At 38.1% G+C, this 15271-nt stretch overlaps 1 protein-coding gene across 2 annotated transcripts in view; it reads right to left on the bottom strand.

Annotated features, from left to right (window-relative positions):
• The window catches only part of CDH18 (cadherin 18), an 839398-nt gene that overhangs the window by 447759 nt on the left and 376368 nt on the right, over nucleotides 1-15271 (bottom strand). For both annotated transcript variants that reach the window (XM_073332278.1, XM_073332279.1), the window contains one exon: nucleotides 6065-6158. The gene's annotated coding sequence lies outside the window, so the exon portion shown is untranslated. The remainder of the gene's footprint in view (nucleotides 1-6064; nucleotides 6159-15271) is intronic.

Below are 15271 nucleotides of genomic sequence, written 5' to 3'. Positions count from 1 at the left end.
GGCAATCCTACTCGTAATCAAAGATTTTAGTTGCTATTCTAAAAGAGGTTGTGTGAAAGATTGTTTTGATCAATTTGACAAAAAGTGCCAAAAATACTTAAAAACAAAAAGGAAATTGGCCTCACAAATAACTGCAAAACAGGTTTTTACTATGATAGCATTTTTACAGATCTCTCTTGATCTAAGCCAACCTTTAGAATATGCTGTTTTTAAGTATCTTTTGATCAGATATTAGATGTTTTTCTAGATTTACATTTTGGAGATTTCAATATGCAGCTATAACAGTCATATAAATATGGAATATTTGATCATCATTTTCTTCATATAACTAACCCACTACATTAATTTTTGTGGCAGTTGTTCTGAAAGAAGTAAAACACATATGTTTGTAAACAAATTAATCAATTTCAAATTGTGTAAAACTACTCTTCTTTTCTAAATCATATAGATCATATCCAAAACAAGCTGGTAATTTCAAATCGCCTGCCAACACCATTTCTAGACCACCAGTTCAAATTCAGTCCAGCTTAGCAGAGACTAACATTTTGGTATTGACTAGTGGCTGTTCATTCTTTCTATTTGAAATTACTGTCGGTTTCATTGCTCAATAACTGATTCCATATCCCAGAAAGTGACACAATTGAACACTAGTTGCCCATTTCAGTAGAAAAAACCGGAGTACTTGTGGCAACTGTTCTTTTTGCTGATACAGACTAACACAGCTGCTACTCTGAAACCATTTCAGTAGAGATGTTAAGGATTGACTGCACATGGAGGGTTGTTCCCTGCAGGTCAGAGATGAGGAAGTTGGCAGCTGGTATAAAGCAGAGTGCCCCAGGAGTCGGTCCTGGGGCTAGTTTTGTCCAATAACTTCATTAATGATCTGGAGGATGGTGTGGATTGCACCCTCAGCAAGTTTGCAGATGACACTAAACTGGGAGGAGTGGTAGATACGCGGGAGGGTAGGGATAGGATACAGAGGGATCTAGACAAATTGGAGGATTGGGCCAAAAGAAATCTGATGAGGTTCAATAAGGATAAGTGCAGGGTCCTGCACTTAGGACGGAAGAATCCCATGCACTGCTACAGACTAGGGACCGAGTGGCTAGGCATCAGTTCTGTAGAAAAGGACCTAGGGGTTACAGTGGACGAGAAGCTGGATATGAGTCAACAGTGTGACCTTTTTGCCAAGAAGGTTAACAGCATTTTGGGATACATAAGTAGGAGCATGGCCAGCAGATCGAGGGACGTGATCACTCCCCTCTATTCGGCATTGGTGAGGCCTCATCTGGAGTACTGTGTCCAGTTTTGGGTCCCACCCTACAAGAAAGATGTGGAAAAATTGGAAAGAGTCCAGCAGAGGGCAACAAAAATTATTAGTGAGCTGGAGCACATGATTATGAGGAGTGGCTGAGGGAACTGGGATTGTTTAGTCTGCAAAAGAGAAGAATGAGGGGGGATTTGATAGCTGCTTTCAACTACCTGAAAGGGGGTTCCAAAGAGGATGCAGCTAGACTGTTCTCAGTGGTAGCAGATGACAGAACAAGGAGTAATGGTCTCAAGTTGCAGTGGAGGAGGTTTCAGTTGGATATTAGGAAAAAACTTTCACTCGGAGAGTGGTGAAGCACAGGAATGCGTTACCTAGGGAGGTGGTGGAATCTCCTTCCTTAGAGGTTTTTAAGGTCAGGGATGATTTAGCTGGGGATTGGTCCTGCTTTGAGCAGGGGGTTGGACTAGATGACCTCCTGAGGTCCCTTCCAACCCTGATAGTCTATGATTCTATGAATATGAAGGACTGCATAGGAAAGTTTTCACTTCCTCTTCCCATGCTCCTTTGGTCCAAAAGATACACCAGAAGATGGCAGTATTTAAGACAGCCAGTCAGTATAATGCCTTTTCAAAAGTATGAAATTCATACAAACCAAATATTTTATATAACAAAGAAAAGCAATATACTTTATATTTTATATCACAGGGAAAATATACAAATGGAATGTGAATAAATAGTCAGATACAATGGGTATAAGCTCCACTATGAAGAAATATACTTAATAGAAATGGGGAGGGAGAAGGGGATGACAAGTAGTACATTATATAGTTATTTATCTGCAAAGCCCCCAGAAGTATGGCGGACACCATGCAGACAAATAGCGAGGATGCAGTCTCAATATATAGGGGATATAATTGAAGTTGCTGGCACAGCATGTGAGCACGAAGGGAGAAAAGGCTGTCAAACATCTTAGCAGGGTACTGGTGTGGGAAAGGGGAATCTGAAAGGATTACAAATGCATTGCAAAATAGTGACTCAGCACTAGAGCATTAGACTGGTCAGCAGAATAGCAGGCTACACAGTCAGTGACAAGGGATGCAAAGAAAAAAATCCCTAGATGACTGTTAGTGCTTAAGAAGAACTGGAGGACAAACAATGGTTAGGAGTTCACCGAAAAGGATCACATAGACAAAATTGTGACATGAGGCCTTAAACCCAGAAATCTCCACATCCAAGCTGAATTCCATAACAAGATAAACGTGTAACAGTTAAGTTGTGAGCTAAACTACAATATATCACATATCTGGTGGCAATACCCATTTAATAAATCACATGTATAATGCACCTACTTCACTATACATTTCTAAGGCACCTATCACCATGGTAACATTGACTCACTTGCACATGGTCCATTATTCTATATTCCTTGTGTCTATCTGTGATATTCCAAACCTCTGAATATCTTCAAACAGCTTAATATATGATGGTAAAGCATCATAGTGTAAATCCTGTCTTTCTGTTTACAATGTCAATCAAATGCCATTGTCCTGATTTGAGAGACCTCAAGCCAGTGCAAGATGCTCAGTCACCTTCACAACTCCCCCAATCTCCCACCAAAGTAAAAAAAAACACCACTTATTGAGTCAAAACTAACTACAAAAAATCAGGTGACAGATGCACATGAAAGCATCAGTTGGTACAGAGTCTTCTGGAATCAACATTTGAACGATTTCAGTTCATTAGGATCGAGAATTGTTTCAATGGCTTTAACAAGTTTCACTAGATGGGGTGTGTTTTTGTATCATTGAAAATCTATCACACTATTTCCAGATTTCGGGGAGGGGAGAGTTTATTTTCTTATTTTATGATGGGTTATCTGACTGTGAGAAAGAAAAGGCCCATGGAATTATGTGGAGCCACTCTGAAGGATTAACCTGGAAGGGTATCCTATGATAATTATATCAAATCCCTTTTGAGAAGCCCAGCATGGAATCGCAAGGGGATAGATAGATAAGAAGGACCCCGATGCAGTTTGCAAAGCTGGTCACCTCTATTATTCTGAGTTCTACACTAGAAAAAGAGACTCCAAGGAATGCTCTTACCTTTGGAAAGATTGTTGGTCAAGGCCAGAGGAGAAGCCAGCAGCAACTACTTACTAATGGGAACCACCATTTTGGAGTCTTCTGAATTAACCTGACGTGCAGCTGATTGATAAGTATTAAACACCATAAGGAGGCAGAAATGTAGCATTGCATTCTCTCATTAAGTTAGACGAAAAAGGCAAATACATATTTTCCCTGTATAAACATTTTTTCTTCTTCTTGCTTTATTCTATCTCCTTATATGTGATGTTCATTTAGTGCAGGTTATGTAATGGTTTTAAAAAACCTAACAAAAAACTGGAAAAGAAACATGGAAAAGCAGAGGGCAAAATAGCTGCAAATATATAAAATCAGCAATTTATGTGTAGCCCTGCTTTATTACATTAAGCAAAAAGATTGTTATTTTTTTAAAATCTTCTAATAGTTGAATAGAACAATATTCTTTATTATGCTCCTAAAAGCAATATAAATTTAATACTCATACTACGAGTTTCAACTATAAGAACACACACTATATACAATCTATAAGACAAATAAGTGTACTTGCATTTAGCACAATGGGAGTCAGGAGGAGCTAATGACGATTGTTTCAACGGATCAGGGGCAGACACTTTCTGAAGCATTGTTCTAGTAAGTCATCAGCAAATGGTTGGTTGGTTGTCAGAAGTTCAGTAATAAAGTCAGTTCCTTTGTTAACAAACCTATAGGAAGTTTGGATATGATAACCAACATCAAAAATTCTGAGAATGTGTGACATCTATTTCCATTCTTTGGTTTCTCTCTGGTCACTTATACCACAAAAATAATGCTTTCAAATACTGGTTCCTTGAAGAAGGAAGAAAGAGGTCATTGAAAGAACGGTATCTGTGTTTATAAATTCTAGAATGGTCAATAAGGCTTCAAAGATCCAGATAATGTTAGAAAATAAGATGTTATTTTTATTTTTTTGTCTAGATGTATAAAAATGTGTTCAGTTTCTTGCTACATGCATCTTCAAAACATTCTATTATATTAATGAAATTAAAAAAAAAAAGACAATTAGCAAAACTGAGCGAATGTCAACTAGGGAATACTATACAGAATCCAGTTTAAAGGACTCAACAAAATTCTCACCTCTAACAGACCACAAAACCTGTCCAACCAATGTCCTCAAGCAAAGGCTTTAGCAACAAGTGAGGCCTATGGGTCAAAAGTCTTGGGCAGGGCTACAAAGACCAGTGTATGAGGCCATGAATCCTGCAGTTGGAAAAGCTCTCTCAAAAATACCCTGCTACCAACCCCCACACCAGCTGATCTTAACTTTTGGGAAAGAACATGAGAAGAGAGATGGTTTTTAAGGTAGCCAGGACAGAAATCAAAACGCTTTCAGAGGTCAAAGCTAACATCTTGAATTGCACAGGGAAAGAAACTGGAAGTACAGCTACCATATGCTTACACCAGTAACAAAACAATAGCAACTTCCTAGCCAAGTGTAGATGGAAGAAATAACACTTGGCACAGCCTGAAAATTGCTATTTGGGAAAACTCGGTGTTTCTGAATAATAGCTGAAAATGTTTGGCTCCTCGACCTATTCAAGAGAAGGTAAAACTGGGGCTGCCAATGGAGGAGGGAAAACAGATGGGTCCCAGTCCCAGATATCTGTAACAGAAAACAGTCAGTCTGTTCTGGATCCCAAACCTCACATTACATTACAATGTCTTTGGGAAGCTGTTTGTCTAGCCATCAGCTGCATGTTTAGGGTGTTTCTCTTGTAACTGTTTAGGACCTTTGTGATGCAATTCCTCAGCTCGAGCCTAACCAATGACAGCAGTAAGAGCAGGACTAAAGCTACTTTTGTTGCTGTAAAATGGAGGTTGTGAGAATGCTGATAACTATATGTATAAGAACCTTTACATTAGGAACAAGTGGATGGATGTAGCTTCACTATAAGCTTTGTAGGTAAAATTTACATAGGCTGAAACAAGTTCACTAAAATTAGAACTACTTCTGTAACCTGCGGTGACAGGGCTAATCACACTAATTTAATCATCAAGGCAGATCCTGGATTTTCTCAGTACAGCCTTCATTGGCCTGTATACCTACTGATTGCCTTCTGTTCACCTGCTGAACTCCTATCAAGCTATATGGAATTTACTTACAAACTATTTTATTTTTGCATGTTGAACTGGTAGAGGCTTCACTTAAAATCACTAAACACAAACATGAACTGTAGAGACAGCTCTAATATCCTGAAGATAACCTTGTGACACAGTCTGATAAGTGTCAATGATTTCTTTCAGAACATTTAAATACCATCCTATTTTAGAATTCCTATTACATTAACCAGGAACATGGAGAATAGTTGTTTATAAATGGGGTAAAGTCACTAGTTATTAGACTTTGTCTGGATATAACTAGCCTCCACAGACAGCTCGCTATTCCTGTTGTATTGTATGTAGATAAAACACAAACTGATTTCTAAACAAAATAATTTCCAGTAGCTTAGAAGTATCAAATGGAAGAAAGAAAGAGACCGAAAGAGAAAGACCGAAAGAGAAAGACCAATACTTCTGGGCTTCCCCTAAAGTGAAGCAACATGTACGTCTTTAGAAGATATGATTAAGAACAAATGTTCAAAAACAGTTACAATTATTTTTAAACACAAGCAGAAAGAGTGAAAAATAGTTTATATGATTTATAAAACAAACATACCTAAAACACACAGGTATCTTAATTTCACCAAAGAATTAGTATCTCAGCTGTCTTCAGCTTTTTCGTCTTCAGCTCTTGCATTTGTTGCACTGGCCTAGGAAAAATAAATCTCAACTTATTTTCAAACAAAGCATAAGGCTATACCAAAGGAAAAAAATGTTAATAGCATTGCTGTTAATTCCTCAATCCTACTTCATTATCGTAAGGAAATAAATCTCAGAAAAGGATTGCCTTATTAAAAGTGAATTAGAAAACTGAATGTCATCAGTGCAGGGAGGCATTCTCTTAAAATGCAATCTGCAAGACATTGTATAAATAGGGCACTATACAAAAATATTCCTATCAGGCAATCTTTAACAGATTTTCAACAGATGTGTACATAACTTTGATTTCATGAATTCCTAAAATAAAATATGTCTACATTATTTACCATGATCTCTCAAACAAATAAGGCAACAACAACAAAAAAGTCATCATTTAGATTCTACTCAAGGAACAATATTTTAAAGGTATGTAAGGTGAGCGATTATCAAAATATCATTCATGCAATTTTTCCAGTGTCATCAAAATATTTTATTTACCTTGAAAGACTGAAAAACTGGTTTTGTTTTGATTGTATTGCTATATATAACCCATGATTAAAAAGAAAGTGTAAACCCTTATGCACATCTTAAACACACATTTATCTCTAGCTATAGTTATGTGTGAAGGGTCTGAGCTGGGCAGAAGCAGTGCACAGTAAAAATGCAAACTTGGGACAACTCAGCACAGTGCTGAGTTAATTAATATTATCATATTAATATAACCGTTTCATCTAGCACCACACTATCTATACCTCGCACACATCACTTTCAATCATGTTATTTGAAAATAGGCAGCATTGAACAATTGCTCATTGGAAAAACTCATCAGTATTAAAACAGATTAATAAAAGTTTGACATATTTCTATATAAATAGTGTTTTAAATATATGGGGAAAAAACAGGTGTGTACAAGCCAACTACCGCATGTCATTTTTCTTCTCATTAGTATCACTATTTCTCTTAATTGTTTCCAAAATTCTATTCTAATTCTCTACCTGGTGGTCACCCTTTGAATATTTCTATAATTGACATAGCTTTTTGCATTATATAGCCGTAACCGCTGTAATAAAATTATTTTGAAGAAAATATAAAAGTGATGGTGCAGGTACAATATAAGATGAGAAGACTAGATCTGAAAGATATCCATACTTTGTGGAACCTAGTTAACACCTGGCAACAAATGGTGGAGACTTTTAAAGCATTCAAATGAAAAACATGTATTCCCTTTGGCCGTGTTCATGACACTTTCCACAAACATACTATTTTTTTCACTGAATCCTAGTCTCAAATTCAAAAGGGATATGTGTTTTGTGAAAGGGATCATGTTGGAAATGTCTGTGGGAAGAGATACAATTTTGAGGAGTAGAGCAACGAAAGGAGAGCACATTTGATTCTTATTTGTATATCAATATATAAGTATTTCTCAACTTTTTCTCTCACCTTAAAAGTTTATTTTATCAATCTATATTAGGGGATGCCACTCATCACAACACTATCTGAGCACTTACACATGAATTCAATAGCAATAGTAGAGTCCCTAGTTGATTTGCATTATCCCAGAGGAGTGCAGCTGACAGTGGTTCATAAATTGAAATATGCTTTTTAATGTAATTAGGGCTTGATGCATTAATTGCTTTGAAAATTAGACCCAGAGCTTTAAATTGGGATCAGAATCTGACTAAGAGCCAGATGAGGGATTAGAGCATAGAGTGGATGTGCTCATAGCAGTCTAAGCCAGGAAGATGGTGCACAGCTGTATTCTGTACCAGCTAGAGCTTCAAAGTAACAGCTGTGTTAGTCTATCTTCGCAAAAAGAAAAGGAGTACTTGTGGCACGTTAGAGACTAACCAATTTATTTGAGCATGAGCTTTCGTGAGCTACAGCTCACTTCATCGGATGCAAACCGTGGAAACTGCAGTAGACATTATATACACACAGATCATGAAACAATACCCCCTCCCACCCCACTGTCCTGCTGGTAATAGCTTATCTAAAGTGATCATCAATTGGGCCATTTCCAGTGCAAAAAGAAAAGGAGTACTTGTGGCACCTTAGAGACTAACCGATTTGTTTGAGCATGAGCTTTCGTGGAAATGGCCCAACTTGCTGGTAATAGCTTATCTAAAGTGATCATTAAGTTGGGCCATTTCCATGAAAGCTCATGCTCAAATAAATTGGTTAGTCTCTAAGGTGCCACAAGTACTCCTTTTTTTTCAGCTAGAGCTTGTGTATCTTCACATTTAGCTTCAGATCCAGTGAATTACAGTAATCAAGACTGGAGATGACAAACATATGGATCACTGTGGATAGCTCCTTGTCCAGGAGAAAGGGCCAAAGTGAGGAGTGAAACAGTAACTTGAGACCCATGCCACTGATGAATGGGGACTGCATGTCTTCAATGGAAGGTGGAGACAACATCCTAGCTGGCTCTTGAAAATGATTCCCCTTTCTGACCAGCATAACTTTGGTCTTGCCTGGGTTAAACTTGGACCAGCTACTTTAATGCAGGCATTGATTTCTTGTACACATTCCAACATTTCAGCAATGACAGTGGCTGCATCCACAGAGAATGAAATATTTACTTGAATGTAATCAGCATACTTCTGGCAACTGAACACGTATGTCTGTCTCCCCCAGTGATCTCATGTAGATATTGAAGAAAAGAAGGGTAGTACAGCTATCTGGGGGACTCTGCAAGCAAGGGTCTTTAGCAATGAGGAAGAACAATGCATCACAACTCTGAGGTTTGCTGTAGAGGAATGACTGGAACCACTGTGATGCTGGACCATTTACTCCTGTTATGTCATGTAGGTGGGTTAGCAGTTCCTTGTGTCAATGGATGCAGAGAGGTCTAGCTCGATGAGTATGGAGATCATGCTTGTGTCCATGGTCCTAAGAAGATTGCTGTGTCCTGATCTGAACCTATTGTGAGGCATCCAATCCCAAATGTTGGCTGATGTCCATGTTGTTGAAGATCAGTGGTTACTACTTTCTCAATTATTTTGCCCAGGCATGGAAGGCTGGAGACAGAACAGTAGTTGGAGAAGTCTTTCAGATAGTTCATTCAATTTTCAATTGTGTTTTGCAGTAGGTGTGCTTCTCTGAAGAAGCCCTGACTATTTTTATTACTAGTACAATAGTTGTTCTTCGCTGGCTTTTACCAGCCAGAATGGGATGGATGCATTTCACAGATTGGGGTGCTAATATTTTCCTTAGGTTGGTATAGTTACTCTTATGGATAATGTATGTTTTAGATCGCTCTTTAGAAGTTACTATATAGTACATTGTTGCTAAAAAACAATATTTTACAAATGTTGGTATCTGTCTTTATTACTCCTTAACACAGGGAGCAGGGGTATGATGTGAGAAGGGAGCTCTTAAAAGTTCTCGGGTGGAACAAGGGACCACTTTAAAGCTTTGTTTGGAGGCTACTGTATTACACAAACCATTTCATCTCTGGTATCACAAGACTGAATATTTCACCAGATTTACTGATCTCATGGGACTCTTCCAGGCTTGGTAAAATGCCTAAATCTTTGAGACTGCCCAACTATTTGTCTAATCTATTTCAGGTATGTCTAACGTTCCAATCAACTTGGTATTTCTGTGCTAAATAAAATTGTCTGGAATCCTCTCTGCAGTTTTCAGAGCAGCAAGGAGGGATAAACATGTTTATATTTATCATAGATTTAAAAAATAGCTTTATATATATATTCACTGATGTTTGTGTTGTACCTAAAGAAAAATGTATTGAAGAAATATGCCTTAACTCTTGCTCTGGCCAGAGACAAGCATGGACTCTTATTATTTCTTGGACTCGTGTGTATGTGTGTGTGTCTGTTGCTTAGGAATATTCTGCTTCTGCATCTGATAGTTTTAACCTTACTCCCACAAGCTGTATAGTTCTTGTGGTGCATAATTGTCTTTCAGGACCTTGCAGAACTAGATCAAACATAGTCAGGTCTTAATTTAGAAACACTCAGTGGATTAACACTAGTACTTCAGGCCAGGATTTTCAAAGGAGTCTAGGGAAGTCAGCTGCCCACCTCCCACTGAATTTCAGAGGCATTTGGGAACCCAACTCCTTGGGAAATCCCTGAATCAAATTTTGTTCTGAAAAGAATGGCAGTGGAGTTTGTGACACACAAGCATAATGCAGTTCCGTCAGACTATGAGCTGGTGTGTGTGGAATCAACTTCATCCTTTTGTGGCAGTTGGGCTCTTGGGAATGCCTGTTTTTAGAAAATGTTGTGATGGACAGTTGGAAATGAAAATACATTGTTAGTGTATTTTCACTGTTGAATGTCATGGTGTTTCCCAGGATGATAACATTAGATGCGGTGGAAAGAACTGAGTGCAATGAAATTAGCTTAGACCACAGGGGTCCACTCCCCGCAAATGGCTTGCTGGTAGCCTGAGCCATTTTTTTAATTAAAGCTTGGTTTTATTTAAAGCAACATGAGCATATGTTGGTAGTGACTGTGTTTTCACTGTAGATAGCTACCACTGTCATAGGAGACCTATTTAGACTCCATCCCTAAAAGATAAGATGGAGGATGGGAGAGAAAAGCTGGTGTGCGACATCTTGGTGAAAACTACTGCCCCAAGCTTGCAATCAACCCCCAGACGAAACATTGCTAAACTTGACAGCCTGCAGTTTTTCTTGCTTCCCTCAGGAGGTTAATATTTCACTGCTGCACCTAATACACATCTCAGTATGTCTTAAGCTGTATAAAGAAACAAACTTATGCATGACAGCGACACGACTAAAGATTTAAGTCTGAATTTTAGTCCCCTAAAATTTATATTCTAACATGCAATTAACAAATATTACACCATTTTTCTGTAGTGAAATAAATCTATAACTTAGACACTGATTATGTAGGATCTACCTTATGATTTGTGCAGTTACTCAGCAAAAGGAGCTTTAGTTGACCAAACCCCCACAAAAGATGGTGCTTGCATCCTGGATGGCAGCACTGTTGAGTGTGTTAATGAAGATAAATGCACTGCATTTTATTTTTTTCTAAATTAGCGCCATTGACAACAAAGAGAAAAAAATAATGGAACTTGGCATCCTCTCCTCAACTCCTACTAATATGAAAGAGCCAGAACAGGTAGCAAAGGGAGAAGATGTGGTTCTGTGGCACACCCACTGATTCCATATGCACTCAGAGAAGTCCTTCTTGTAGAACTGGAGATAGTTAGTTTTAAATATTATTTAGATGTGGCATTCCATTGAAGTTTTGAGAATAAGCCTGAATACACTAATTTTTACTCTTAAAAAATCATACTTGGAAAAAACATTTTAAGACTCTGCTTGCACACCAACACAGCAAAGAGGCAAATTACCAGGCTGCAATAATGAAGCACTCTCTTTTTAACAGGATGAATGCTTCTTCCCCTATTGGCCACAGATGGCTTTTAGAAAACAAGGAGCTTGCCATCACCTGTATAACAGGAAGTCCAACATCAGACAGTATGTTGCAGGTTGTGCATTACACCTGAAAGCACGTTAAATGTCATAGAGGGAGGTGTTCCCGTCTTGCTGCTGGGCTTACCTGCACAGACTTGTGTAAGTGTCAGAAGAGTGAGAATATTAACAAAAAATCTGCTGAACCTGTCTTTCACAATGCTGATGTGTCCGACAAGAGTTACTTTGAGGAGTCAGATACCATGACTGTCAGACTGGCAAATAAAAGTGTGTTTTACTGAGGGAATAAGCCCTACGGTGCCAACAATATACATGACTCAAAATGAACACTGATTTGAATAATAAAATAAAATGTTGATTTATATCAATAATTATGTCAATTCAGGCCAATCCAGCTAAGATGTCAGTTTTAAATATTTGAGAAATAAATGTCAAATACAAGGGGATTCCCATAAAAAGTTTTATGTTTTACCTTTTTCAGAACTGGGGCTGAGGAAAAATGCTGGTTGTCAAGGGAAAAAGCAATATTTTAGGTATTTACAGAGAAAAATTAATCAGATGTATCAAATTTATAATTTCACATAGTTAGGCCGGCGTATAAACAGTTATTTTGGGGACAAATGGTAACATAGTCCAGCCTACAGGGAAAGGTGAGTATTGCCAGGAAAAACAAATTATGGGAATGAGGTAAATACCTTGACCTATATTTACCACGAAAAGGTAGACATGGTAATTTATTGCACATTATTTGTTAGACTGATGATTGTAGAAAACATTGATGCATAAAACACCCCAGTAGGGCAAGAATTTTTAGTTCTTTAGGACATTTTATTGTCCATAATATTAAAAAAAATAAAATTTTTATTCCAAATTGGCTATTTGCAATATTTTTTCTTGTGTATGATTAAGTTCCTCAGTCCATTCAGCCTTACCTTTAATGTACTTTGAGGCACATTTTGATCATTTTAAGCCAATTTGGGCCTTTACGGGGCAAACATTAAGGAAGTTATGGACAAGAACTCTGTTACTATGATGCCAAAACTGATAACTTTGGATGTGTCATGACAGAAAACTGCAGCGTTTCTTGTGGAAAACTTTTAAACTCAAGGTCTCAGATTATTGGCTATATAAATTTGCAGAGAAAAAAGTAGCGCTCCTGTTGCTGGAACAAAACATAATTTTAAGCACAATAAGGGCCTTTCCATACAGCCTATTATAAGACCAAGTCAGAATCAGACCCACTAAAAACAAAAGAACAATAAAGCCCAGGCACAATGGACCAAAACAGAACATGCAGAAGACGAAGAATGCTTTAGACAATCACAGCAGCCACAATATCTCAATTTAATTTACTTCAGAGAATGAGAGTGAGACTGAAAATTGGGACAACCACATTTTCTTGTCAAACAACCAATATTCCTTTCTTTGCCACCTATAGACAAGCGCTGTGAATTTCTTTCTTCAGCCTAGATTAAACTCTGCTGATATTTTTCACAGGGATGTACAAAATATACTGACGATAAGGTAGCAAACATTCTTAATCCACTACAATGCTGCATTCAAGAATGGCTTTGGCCCCATAAAAAGCTCCACAGCATATTTTAGATTGCATACTGGTGCCCAACTATTATTTCACAAATGTACCCTTAGTCCTCTGAGATTTCAGAGAGGCAACGGACCAGCCAAGATGTGTTGGCTATTTCCATGTAAATTGACTCTACGTTGAGGATGTGGTCTGTGGCTTGTGAAAAAGTGATCTATGGTTTTACTGCTTAGCAAATGAAGGCTCTGAATACCCAGTGCTGGCAGCGGTCTGACAGTCGTCTGGGACTGTGCCTAATGGCAGAGCATCCAGCCCAGTTTGGGCCTGGGGGCAGATAGAAAGATACCTGGACACAACCGGGCTTGATTTGAGCAACTGGCTTTGAGGAGGAAAGCTTTGTTTCCTAGTATTGTACTTAATTTAATTGCTGAAGTCACAGCAGCTTGAGCCTTTAGTTCCATGGGGAGCTGGCCCTGGCTCAGGCTTGTGGACTGTGAAAGGAACTAATTATAGTGTGCTCTTTCAATTTAAAAATGATAAATAGAAGGAAAAAGAAGAACAAAAAAGATTGAGCTGTACAGGCAGAGCAAAGTGCTAGGGTGTCAGCACTGCCAGGGTCTATATTGGTTATGTCACTTGCTCCATGGTTGAATCCGTTAACCATTATGTGCCTCAGTTTCCCTATCTACGGAATAATAATATTATATTCCCCTAACTTTTAAAAATTAAATTAATACACATTTGTGAAGCATTTTGAGCTCCTAAACTGGACATAACTAGGTAAGTGTGAAGTTGTTAAAGAAAGTTAATAACTAATTTTCTTGTATGCACCTACCACAGTTGTTGACAGAAGCCACAAAATTTAGGGTCCAACCATGCAACCCTTACTGTGAATAGGTTCTAAAGGATCAAAATCTAATTGTATTTTTGGGAGAGAGGGGCAGGTCTATATACATTTCTCTAAAAACCTATGAAATTTAATAGAGAGTAAAATCTTGTGTAGGGTCTATGGGGTTTGGTTTGGGGTATTATTTTTGTTTTGTTTTGTTTTTTACTGTTGTATAGAATTTTATAGCAAGTACAGTATTCACATTAAAAAAAAGGTGATTTTCAACTGTATATTTTGAACTTTACCATAGGCACCATCCTATTGAAAGCATTAGATTAAATAGCCCACTAACATTGGCAAATCACAAATGTGGACCTACCAATATTGTAAAAACGTGAAGAGGAATATTTTCAAAGCAGTGCATGTCAGTTTGCCATGAAACCTCTTTTGAAGATAGTGGGAATCACACAGCTAAATCTCCATGCACTGCTGTGAAAACGTAGTAGTAAGTAAAAAGCAATAAGGTACTCAGACAAACATGCCCAGTATCAAATTTTCAAACAGGTATAGAAATAAGCCTTATTGCTACAGTTTAACCACTGGACTACCTGACCCAATAAACTCCTTTTTTCCATCCTTAACTATGCACTAGCTAGTAACCGTAACAATCCAAAGATCTAAAATGAATAAGGCAAAAGATGGACAATTTTGTAATTTAAAAGTTATTAACATGTATATAGTGTAGTTATAAACACCATGAGAGTTCATGACACTTTACAAACAAATATAGAATCAACAACAGCTGTGATTTTTTTTAGATGAGCATATGGGAATCAAAACATTTTGAGTATCTCTTGGAGAAAAAAACAAAATGCCATGAATAAGAAGGTAAAGAGGTAGGTCTGTGAATAGTGTCTACATTTCAGTAAAAAAACCCATAGCTGGCCTTGGCCAGCTGAGTTGGGCTTCTAGGGCTTGGGTTAAGGGGCTGTTTAATTATGGTGTAGACATGCGAGCTCGGGCTTGAGCCTGGGTTCTAGGATCCCAGAGCTCAGGCTGCATCCCAAGCCCGAATGTCTATACTGCAATTAAACAGCCCCTTAGGTCAAGCCCCATGAGCCCAACTCATCTGGCACAGGCTAGTCTCAGGTGTCAAACTGAAATGTAGACATACACTAAAAGGGCAGGGGCCTTAGTAGGGAAGGGCAGAGGTGGGGGAGTCATGGTGGCAGTGAAAGCTTTACCTGGACACCAGCTTCAGCTCCAGAAGTTCTCCTTGCTCTTCAGCAGCTCCTCACCAAGCAGGGTCCCTAGATGC

Source organism: Lepidochelys kempii, chromosome 2 (assembly GCF_965140265.1).
Source record: "Lepidochelys kempii isolate rLepKem1 chromosome 2, rLepKem1.hap2, whole genome shotgun sequence".
NCBI classification, from domain to species: Eukaryota; Metazoa; Chordata; order Testudines; family Cheloniidae; genus Lepidochelys; species Lepidochelys kempii.
This window is presented reverse-complemented; position numbering and strand designations above follow the sequence as displayed.